This window comes from Periplaneta americana, chromosome 12 (assembly GCF_040183065.1).
Source record: "Periplaneta americana isolate PAMFEO1 chromosome 12, P.americana_PAMFEO1_priV1, whole genome shotgun sequence".
In the NCBI taxonomy this organism is placed as follows: Eukaryota; Metazoa; Arthropoda; class Insecta; order Blattodea; family Blattidae; genus Periplaneta; species Periplaneta americana.
Window position 1 is genome coordinate 10,055,750 of NC_091128.1, and position 12,146 is coordinate 10,067,895.

The 12,146-nt window shown below is 35.0% G+C and overlaps 1 protein-coding gene and 1 long non-coding RNA gene across 13 annotated transcripts in view; one reads left to right on the plus strand and one right to left on the minus strand.

The window, feature by feature from the left end:
* LOC138710159 (DNA polymerase alpha catalytic subunit-like) overlaps window positions 1-12,146 on the plus strand; it is an 81,747-nt gene that overhangs the window by 47,509 nt on the left and 22,092 nt on the right. The gene's annotated exons all lie outside the window — the stretch shown is intronic.
* Window positions 3,436-12,146, minus strand: part of LOC138710163 (uncharacterized) — a 117,223-nt gene continuing 108,512 nt past the window's right edge. For 4 of the 6 annotated variants that reach the window (XR_011335125.1, XR_011335123.1, XR_011335120.1 and 1 more), the window contains 6 exons: window positions 11,468-11,562; window positions 7,971-8,086; window positions 7,769-7,884; window positions 7,569-7,684; window positions 7,369-7,484; window positions 3,436-5,172 (listed from right to left, as the gene is read on the minus strand). This is a non-coding gene — a long non-coding RNA (uncharacterized lncRNA). Of the gene's footprint in view, window positions 5,173-7,368; window positions 7,485-7,568; window positions 7,685-7,768; window positions 7,885-7,970; window positions 8,087-8,170; window positions 8,287-11,467; window positions 11,563-12,146 lie in introns of all 6 variants that reach the window. The other 2 variants (XR_011335121.1, XR_011335122.1) reach the window with 2 other exon arrangements.

Genomic DNA, 12,146 nt, shown 5'->3' on the forward strand with positions numbered 1-12,146 from the left:
CTGTTATCCACCATGCATCATACCGGTGAAATTGATCCAGACTCTGAAGAATCTAGAAAACCTTATATGTTGACGTTTTATAATTCAACAAAAGGAGGGGTGGACATGGTGGACGAGTACAAGGCTAGGTATTCAGTTGCAAGAACCAGTAACCGCTGGCCTCTAACTCTGTTCTTTACAGTACTGAACATAGCAGACATCAATAGTTTCATTATACTGAAACACAATATTCGCCAATTTGACATGTTTCGAAGAAAATTCCTACAAACACTCAGCAAGGAGTTGTCTAGAAATTATCTACTTGAAAGACTGCAACTAGAAAATCTGCCATATCAACTGAAGAGAAACATCAGAGAAATTACTGGAACTGCCGAAGAAAGAAATCCACCTCCATCTGGAGAAGATGAGGGTCCAGGAAGGTGCCATCTCTGCGATTGGAAGAAAAATCGTAAGTCTAAGACGAGGTGTAATGTGTGCCGCCACTTCATCTGCAAAGAACATACACAGTCAAAACATAAAATTTACACTGTCACACGTTAAAAGTGTTAAAATTGTTTAAAAAGGTATTTACCTTCGACAGACGGCCCGTTTCGACGCTATTTGTCGTCGTCTTCAGTGTCTCTTGAACCACTGCTGATTTTGGCTCTGCGATGTGCAGTTGTCGATGGTAGGGGTGGGGGTGTGTTGTTCCTATGGTGGGGGTTGGCTGTCTGTATGTTATGACGTATTATGATGTCGAACAATGTGTGCGTATTGAACTGTAGTTGCGTATTAAGTATGTAATGTGGGTGTGCTATTGTATTCTTATATATTTCGTATTGTTCTAGGATATTTAACTGTAAACTTTTTGGTGTGATGTGTAAAATTTCCATATCTGTTTCTATATTATTGTAGTCATGATTATTGTCGATAATGTGATCTGCATAATTTGATGTAATGTAAGGTTTGGTTATAGCTTTAATATGTTCGTTGTATCTTGTATGAAAGGATCTTCCTGTCTGTCCTATGTAAAAATGTGGGCAACTATTGCATTTTAATTTATAAACTCCAGTTGAATTATATATATTTGAATGTTTAGTGTGGTTATTTAAGTATTTCTGTGTTGTATTATTTGTTTTGTATGCAATTTTGTACTTTAGTTTTCTGAATGAAGTTGCGATTTTGTGGGTATTCGTATTGTGATATGTTAATGTTATGTATTTATTCTCGCGTGCTGTTTGTGTTGGTTTGGTCTGTTTTTGTTTTGCCTTTTTTATTAGTGTGTCTATTATGTTAGGGTTGTATCCATTGTCTTGTGCTATATATTTTATTGTGTTTAATTCTTCCGTGTAGTTGTCTTTGTTCATTGGTATATTAATTAATCTGTGTGTCATTGTACGGAAAGCTGCATGTTTATGTTGTATGGGATGATTTGATGAATTGTGTATATGTGTTGTGGTTGTAGTGGGTTTCCTATATATTTTGAATTCGTGTCTGTTATTTGTTTTGGTTATGGTGATGTCTAAGAAGTTTATAGCTTGCTTATGTTCCATTTCTACTGTATATTTTAATTTGGGGTGTATTTTGTTGAGTTGTTGATGTAGGTTTTCTATTTGTCTTTTGTTTCCATTATATAAGACTATTATGTCATCTACATATCGATGCCAGTACATTATTTTCTCTGCGTGTTTGTTGTTGTCGGTATTTAGTATGTGTGTTTGTTCTATGTTGTGAATAAAGATTTCAGCTAATATACTTGATATAGGTGAACCCATTGGTAATCCTTCAGTTTGTGTATAGTATTTATTGTTATGTGTGAAATAATTTTGTTTAGTAATAATTCCTGTGATGTGTAAAATTTCGTTAATATGAGTCTGTGGTATGTTATTTTTGATAAGCATTTCCCGAAGTATTTCTAGTGTTTCTGTTACTGGTATGTTTGTATATAGATTTACGATGTCAAATGATGCTAATGTTGTATTGTGTATACTATACACAAACTGAAGGATTACCAATGGGTTCACCTATATCAAGTATATTAGCTGAAATCTTTATTCACAACATAGAACAAACACACATACTAAATACCGACAACAACAAACACGCAGAGAAAATAATGTACTGGCATCGATATGTAGATGACATAATAGTCTTATATAATGGAAACAAAAGACAAATAGAAAACCTACATCAACAACTCAACAAAATACACCCCAAATTAAAATATACAGTAGAAATGGAACATAAGCAAGCTATAAACTTCTTAGACATCACCATAACCAAAACAAATAACAGACACGAATTCAAAATATATAGGAAACCCACTACAACCACAACACATATACACAATTCATCAAATCATCCCATACAACATAAACATGCAGCTTTCCGTACAATGACACACAGATTAATTAATATACCAATGAACAAAGACAACTACACGGAAGAATTAAACACAATAAAATATATAGCACAAGACAATGGATACAACCCTAACATAATAGACACACTAATAAAAAAGGCAAAACAAAAACAGACCAAACCAACACAAACAGCACGCGAGAATAAATACATAACATTAACATATCACAATACGAATACCCACAAAATCGCAACTTCATTCAGAAAACTAAAGTACAAAATTGCATACAAAACAAATAATACAACACAGAAATACTTAAATAACCACACTAAACATTCAAATATATATAATTCAACTGGAGTTTATAAATTAAAATGCAATAGTTGCCCACATTTTTACATAGGACAGACAGGAAGATCCTTTCATACAAGATACAACGAACATATTAAAGCTATAACCAAACCTTACATTACATCAAATTATGCAGATCACATTATCGACAATAATCATGACTACAATAATATAGAAACAGATATGGAAATTTTACACATCACACCAAAAAGTTTACAGTTAAATATCCTAGAACAATACGAAATATATAAGAATACAATAGCACACCCACATTACATACTTAATACGCAACTACAGTTCAATACGCACACATTGTTCGACATCATAATACGTCATAACATACAGACAGCCAACCCCCACCATAGGAACAACACACCCCCACCCCTACCATCGACAACTGCACATCGCAGAGCCAAAATCAGCAGTGGTTCAAGAGACACTGAAGACGACGACAAATAGCGTCGAAACGGGCTGTCTGTCGAAGGTAAATACCTTTTTAAACAATTTTAACACTTTTAACGTGTGACAGTGTAAATTTTATGTTTTTAACAAAGTGTTAACGAGAACTTTAATCAATGATACACAGTCAACTTGCACTTTTTGTGCTAATCCTGAAGCAAGTGCCGATGGTGATAGTGATGAAGATATGTAATACGTGTGAGGTCATGTGACCAAGTGAGTTCATCTTCTAATATTATTTTCTTCCGTGTTTGTTGAATTTAGGCCTATTTCACACCGATAATTACTATAATGAATAGGACCAGTGGAAATAATATTTTTGTGTTACTCCTATACCAGGCCATGACGTTGATGAAAATATTTAACATATAATGTGATTTATATATTTTTCACAGTATAAAGAACACTCAAGGTTACTTGGATATTGGCATGTTCATCTTCTTTTTAATACATAATAACAGTGATGTTAATGAATAAAATACAGTTAAATAATGTTTTTGTAACTTTTGTGCTAACAGATATTAGCAAAAAATATTGATTCCGCTTCATTTCCACGCACAGTCGAATCGACTGTGCGCAAGCCATGATGTAAAGTTTACAGGCGCGAGCTCTCTAGGGTTAAGTATAAAGACAATGTATTGTGATGCTACAATAAATCAATTTTCACGGAAGTACGCATTTTCAGCATCCCTTTTGCCGAAAAAGTGGTGTAGGGCATGTACAGTGAATTCTTGTACATCTTGGTTTTATTCAGGAATGATGCACAAGGAGTAATAATTTTATTAAAAATGGGTCTTTATTAAAAATAAAAAACACATAATCGCAAAGCACTTCAGATCAAGTAAAAAAATGTAATCTGTACTGATGGAAAAACATTTTTCTAAAAAATAAGGAATTATATACATAATTATTACTACATTTTGTTGCGAATTTATTAAGTTTTTACCCCTTGTATTCAGAGTAGATAAGTGCATTCAAACACTGTTATTGTATGGGAGAGAATAGAGTAAGGAAAAGAGCGAGAAAAGATTCTGCATGCACAAGGAATTTAAAGTTTAATTATTTGTTTCTTTTAAAATGAAATTATATCGTCACTTTACTGCCAGAAGGTCGTATGTCAAGTTTTCACTGAAAATGGGTTTATGTGCTCATTCACTTCAAATACATACGAACTATCTTGTGACAAAAGGTCATATGTTGAAAACAACTCTCCAATAACATAGACGTGTATTCCATATAGGTGTATGTTATTCTTTTGAAAAGTTCTAGAACTAAAAGGTCGTATGTTGCATATACAACGTTCTGGCAGAAATGCTGAATATACTGTACTATATTAATGGGCATAAGGTCGTATGTCATACAAACGTCTTTCTGACTCTATATTATTTGAATTCTCGCGCCAGTGCGTAACTTCCTATCGAGAGTCTCTTCAACTAACAGTCTGATGTTTGCCGGGAATCTCGTGGAAGAATGGGTTCACGTGCGAGGCTGATTTTGGAGTTAATTCAGAAGAAAAATACAGAAAATTTGTGTGCAACAAATTCAAAGTAAGTATTGTAGTTATAATAGTTATGTTGTTTATAGTTAACTATCATGGCATTCCTAAATTATAATGTAAACCTATTTTCTCAGTAAAAAGACATTTAGTTGGCTAAAATAATAGTTTCTCGTAAGAATGCCAGGGACATATGTCCAAAAAGGTAAGCAATGTTTGTGCCAAAAGGTCGTATCTCATTTATTTTTTAGGAGAACAGTCCTGTGACATCAGCGAAAATGGTAATAAAATTGTACCCAATTAAGTAGACATTGACAAAAATTGCAAGTCCATTGAATAAAAATTAGATTTATCACGGCTATTTGAACTTTTAATTCTCTTTAATTTTCTTTCCTATAAAATTTATAAAAATGGACCTTAATGAAATATAACGACGATATATTTTTTTACATAAAAGTATATAACCACAAGCCAGAGATGATAGCCAGACCAACTGTTGGAATGATCTTTAAGATCTTCACACCACCTGTAAACAAATATGTTTATTAACCATCATATACATAATCTTAACTGAGCTACCTGGGAACTCTACCCAACACCGTCACAACTTTTCCCTTTATATCCACACAACTCGCGCGGGCTGACGAAACGCCAGAGACCCACATCGAGTGCACACAAACTCTGTGTGACTTTAAATTGTGGTTTTCTGTTAACGTACACAGTGACGTATATATTATGCAAATCTAATCTTTCAGGTAAAGCTTCCTGTAAAGCAGATTTGAATAATTTCGAGGGAAAAATTGTTCCGGGGCCGGGTATCGCATAATTACTAGGCCTAGTTCTTTCAGTTACAAATGGAAATGATATCCAAGTTCTTTCTCTATTACAGTTCATTACGATAATGAAAGACAATAACAACCAGAATAAGCTAACCATATGATAGCATAGATTGTTAACAATGACTGCTGCTTTGTTAATTCAGTAATCAGCACTGTTGAGAGAATTATGGTGCTAACCACACAATACCTTCATTCTGGTTGGATGACCTCTACTGAGCATGTGGACGAGAGGCCAACAGTCGCCTTCCATGAGCTGTCATACCATGGATTTAATACACTCGGGGACAAAAAAACCGGACACTTTAATATTTGCTGGTATTTTGCAAAACATTATCTTCTCATACAATATTATGGTAGCCATCTGTTGTTATGGAGACGTGTATACATTGTTGATTGTTTTTTGTTTTATAAACAAGCCATTACAACCAAATATTTCAATTTTGCTTTCGGAGTCTCAGCTATAACAATTTTGTCTCAACCATTTTGTGCTTCATTATCGTTATCATTCGTTATTTCTTTATTTTTACATTTTCTGAGTTTAAGTGGGGTTGTAATATTTGTCTTAAAACAAGATGCGACCTGAAGATGTGGCTCGAGCTGTAGCCCTTTACAATTATGGACGCAGTGTACGTTACATTGCAAATGTTATGAATATGGCTAGAAGCACAACCCATGATGCCATAAAACGGTATAGAGAGGCCCTAGAATATACCAGAAGACCAGGTTCGGGTCGTCCAAGAGCCAGATCCAAATGAAGACAGGTATATGGTGTTGAGAGTTCTTAGGGAGCGCAACCTGCCAGCTACTAGTGTAGCCCAGCAATTTGTTAACATGAATGGATGCCCAATTTCGGCCAAAACAGTGAGAAGGAGGTTGAAAGCAAGTGGACTGATATCAAGTAGACCTGCAACTGGTCCCAGACTTCTCAGGATGCATCGAGTTGAACGACTGCGTTTTGCAAATGATCACAGGGATTGGAGAAATGGACAGTGGAGCTGTGTTGTGTTCACCGATGAGTCCCGTTTCAATCTGTGCTCACCTGATGGACGTGAAAGAGTTTGGAGAAAGAGGGGAGAACGATTTTTACAGTGTTGCATTTCCGAAAATGTGCCGTATGGAGGTGGTGGAGTGATGGTTTGCGCAGGAGTGTGTACGGATGCTCATACAGTTGGTTTTTGTTGAAAATGGAAGACTAACAGCTGATAGGTATATAAATGAATGTTTGGCTGATCATGTTGTGCCATTTGGCCAATTTGTAGGCGATAATTTTGTTTTAATGCATGATAATGCACGGCTGCATATTGCCCATGTGGTTGGAGATTATCTCCAAGAAGTGGGAATCCATGTTCTTCCATGGCCAGCAAGGAGTCCAGACATGAACCCAATTGAACACGTGTGGGACATGCTGGGAGGGCGTGTTAAGAATAGACGACCGAGACCAGAATCGTTACAAGAGTTGAGGCGAGCACTTGGCGAAGAATGGAACTTATTCCTCAAGAAGACATTGCTAACCAAATTGAGAGCATGCCAAGACATATGGATACAGTTATTCAAGCCAGAGGGGGTAATACCCGTTACTAAAAAGAGTTTTTAATGTTTAATGCACCATAAAATGAAAAAAACAGTTAGACCAAATGATGCCATAGTTATACGCCCTTTGTAATTTTTTGTAAATTTTCTCATCAGAGATTTCTTTTTTCAAATGTTGTCGTATAAGGTGCTAAATGAAACATTATTTTGTTTAAATGGGTTTTGTTTCATTTTGAAATAATTGGCAACAAAATACAAGCAAATATAGAAGTGTCCGGTTTTTTTTTTTTTTTTTTTGTCCCTGAGTGTATAAATCAATCAGCACTGCAAACAAACTGAAGCTTAACACTCACGTAAGATTTTGTACATCGCTGCTCCTGTAACTGCTCCACCCACTATCTGAAAGTTCTTATTTGTTTTGATTGCTTCCACTGCAGCAGTGGCTCTTTTTGAGATGTAGTTTACAAACCTAATGAAAACAAAATAATTGTATATATATATATGAGTGTATAAATCAATCAGCACTGCAAACAAACTGAAGCTTAACACTCACGTAAGATTTTGTACATCGCTGCTCCTGTAACTGCTCCACCCACTATCTGAAAGTTCTTATTTGTTTTGATTGCTTCCACTGCAGCAGTGGCTCTTTTTGAGATGTAGTTTACAAACCTAATGAAAACAAAATAATTGTATATATATATATGAGTGTATAAATCAATCAGCACTGCAAACAAACTGAAGCTTAACACTCACGTAAGATTTTGTACATCGCTGCTCCTGTAACTGCTCCACCCACTATCTGAAAGTTCTTATTTGTTTTGATTGCTTCCACTGCAGCAGTGGCTCTTTTTGAGATGTAGTTTACAAACCTAATGAAAACAAAATAATTGTATATATATATATATGAGTGTATAAATCAATCAGCACTGCAAACAAACTGAAGCTTAACACTCACGTAAGATTTTGTACATCGCTGCTCCTGTAACTGCTCCACCCACTATCTGAAAGTTCTTATTTGTTTTGATTGCTTCCACTGCAGCAGTGGCTCTTTTTGAGATGTAGTTTACAAACCTAATGAAAACAAAATAATTGTATATATATATATGAGTGTATAAATCAATCAGCACTGCAAACAAACTGAAGCTTAACACTCACGCAACGTTTTGTATATCACTGCTCCTGTTAACGCTGCACTCACCATCTGAAAGTTCTTATTTTTTTTTATGGCTTCCATTGCAGCAGTGGCTCTTTTTGATAGGTAGTTTACAAACCTAATGAAAACAAAATAATTGTATATATATATATAAATTTCGCTCACAGTAAACCAAAATTATATTTAAGTACATGACATTTATTCAGTAGCATTGAAAATGACAAGAGGATTACTATTAACTTCCTCCATTGTTAGTAATAAATCAAATTTCATAATTTTCCAAATCAATTTTGTAGGCTAATTGGAAAAGTTTTATAGGTTACTTAAATAATTGGTATACTTCTAATAATTACAAATACCTGATTTACTGTATATTATTGTTTTGTTTAGCCAACTGTCCGAACACAGGTCTGAAACTCATAAGTGACAACAATAAGGCATCACTCAAGAGGTAACTAAGCCAGGAGATAATGGGTTATGACCTGTTATGACGGCCAGTTCTCTTTCCCCCTCCATTGCATATATCGCTGAACAGTAACTTATTACACTAATCAGTCTTTAGATGATATTATCATTTATAATATTTCGCAAATTAGCCATTTCACAAATGTAATAATTATTATAATGTAATGTAAACCTAATACGAGAAATCAAATATTTAGCATCACATACAAGTAGACCTATTTTGTTTTTATGAGTTTTCAGAATATTGTATTGAAATAGTAAATATTAAAATATAATGTTTATACAGTACGTATAATATATACGTCACACTGACCCATTTAAGTGGCGTATGTGCGTGGACCAAAAGGACCCAAACCATTTCAATTCATTCAATTCAATGCTGAAATAGCACTCATTTACAGTGAAGGATATGAATCCTCTAGATTCAAAACCCCCTAAAGACCATTTTGTTCAGAATTGAGTTATCCCCACATATTGCTTGCTAAGAATGAATTCTAATGATTTATATAATTTGAATTCAAAGAGCCACTCAATTTGAAGCAAAAGGTTTGTTAAAAGTTACTGTTAGGTTGAAAATTCCCTCTATTTTCGAACAGTTACTGTCAAAATCCTTTAATTTCTGAAAGTGGATATAGGGGATTTTGAATCTATAGGATTCATATGATATATTTGTGTGCAATCACAATAACTTGCGCTGGTGATATTTTGGTTCTTTCATATGAAGTGTCTTTGCACATAAGCTGAGTAATTTTCACATACTCTCTTCTGTAGTATGTGCAGTACAGACTTGTTACGTAATATCACATTCTGGACACAACATCCTTGTCCTCAGCAGATCTTTACTGAACACAGAGACCTCCTTGTTTGCACACAATGGCACCAAATTGTTTTGTTCATAAAACAATTCATTGTGTTTCAAAGAACACAAAGCATAAGTTATTTCTTTCACTTTGCATTACAGAATGAAATGAGGGCAACAAAATCGTTTTTAAGTCAAGCTAATAATATTAACTAAAGAAATAAAGAAATATGGTGAAATTTCGGAAATATCTGTACTCATATTCGAGGTGCTCAGTGCACAAATGGTCTAACCCAAAAAACTTGCATATTGAGTTTACTGCTTTAAAGACTCCTTATATTGTTCCCTTCAAAGGTAAATCAGCCCAATCATCATTCTCAGTTTTTCAAAGAGATTTCAGCACAAGTTTCGTTTGTGTAACGCATTTTGCGCACCATTACAAAGAGGTAAAGTGGAAATATAATTTTGTGGGTTCGGCATTTTTTGTGCTGACCACCTCATTTGTTCTCCAGGTATTCATGCAACACAAGCATGCATTTAATTACAACTGGTTGGTTGCACTGTAACATATGACACGTCCACACCTGTGGAGTAACGGTCAGCGCGTCTGGCTGCGAAACCAGGTGGCCCAGGTTCGATTCCCGGTCGGGGCAAGTTACCTGGTTGAGGTTTTTTCTGGGGTTTTCCCTCAACCCAATATGAGCAAATGCTGGGTAACTTACGGTGCTGGACCCCGGACTCACTGGCACTATCACCTTCATCTCATTTAGTCACTAAATAACCTAAGATGTTGATAAAGCGTCGTAAAATAACCTACTAAAAAAACATATGACACATTTTTTCATCCATCTGCTACTTCCTTCACCTTGAGGACTTATCAGTAGTTCAGTGTTGCATATTCATAAGTTTTTCCCAAAGTTTAATCTAATTCCTAAAAGTTTACATATTAGACATAAGGCTATAGAGTATATCATACAAAATTTTTGTAGTTCAACTTAGAGTTGGCTATTTCTTGGAATTCAAAACAGATTTCCTATCAAACCATTCACACGTACTTATGTGCAAAATGAATGATGCAGGATGCAAAAATATAATTATTATGATAATTAACAACTCAAACAAATGGCCGTACCTTCACTGCAACACAGTGACAATAGTCTGCTAGTGTGACCAAAGAGAAAATGCTGGTAACATTCTTCTGTGTGGTCTCCAACATTTCTAATCCCCATTTCATAAATGCTGACACTGTAAAACTACGTGTGAATGATTTTCCCTGGACCAAAATACAGGAGGTCGAGGGTTGTGACAAGGTTAGAATGGATTAGATGGGGGAAATAGTACAGAAACGCATATCCCCTTCAACAAATCATACTACCACTTTTTAAATTTTGCAACATTACTTCAGTGGCTTCTGCTAGAGACCATTCTAATATAATGCATCTCACAAAACTTTAAATGGCTAATATTTCTTCTTGGCTTCTAATTCTAGAAAAAAGAGTATGTGGTACTATTTAGGACGAGCACGTTTCTACAGAAAGGATCTTACTCCTGACAATCATACATGTATGCAGGCTACTATACTTGGATATTCGCTTCTCAAAAAGTAGAGGGCCAATCTTACATCACACACGAGACTCAAGTCTGATTTGCGTTTCGTTATGGGTTAAATGAGAGTACAGATAAGTGACATGAGGCCGAGGTATGTAACAAGGTTAGTGGGTTAGTTGAGGGGATATATAAGTGACGTGAAGCCGAGAAATGTGAAAGGGTGGAAAGATAGTGAAGTTTCTTCAAGTAAAGTATTATCTTCAGCTCTAACCTAAGTTAATGCAACCTAACCTTGAAAAATTAGTACCCATACACACAAGAATCATGTAAATGTCTTAAAAAATATTTTTCATTTACCAATTTTAGGGAAACAACCATTTTCTATAAACATACCCAAATAAACACACACAATTTTTTTTTTTCAGGAGCTGATAAAATACAGCCTTACGTCACTTACTGAACAATTCTGAACACCTGAAAAACTTACACTTTCGTTATGTACTGTGTAACTACTCCACTTCGAATAACCACGTATGTAATGGCTACTACACCAACAGCAGCCAAAACTAGATATGTATTGATCTGTGAAAAGAGGATTTCAGTTCAATCAATCAGTCAATCCAAAGTAGAAAGTCTTGCTATATACATAAAATTCTTGCACTTGAAGACACAAACATCTTTGTCATATTCAATGACTTCTTTTTCTCTACAATCAACTTCCATTATTACCTTGACCACTCTAGGCTCCTTGATTTGTCCTTAATAGATAATCTTCTCATTTGTTTGATGTCTGCTACTTTTTGTAGGGTATGTAACACTCCACAATTTCCAACCATCTCAAATTATTTTCACCTCTGTAACTAGATTGCAGATTTCCCTGTACTTCTGAGGAGTGAGAATAGTACATTCCTTTCTTAACCCAGTCACCTTGTTTGAAGAGCTGAGGTTACACGAGATTGATGATACCCTTTCATTTATGTAACTCCTCAGAGGTATAATGGAATATAGCAAATATAGTTTTGAAGGTAAGCATATTTTTAGACAGTATAAATAATTCATATGAAAACTGTATATTGAATTCGAGTGCAGGGAATTTAAATATTTCAAAATACGAGTCCATTGGGTTAATAGTTTCTCAACTTGCTCAAGGACATGGTCTGTTGGTA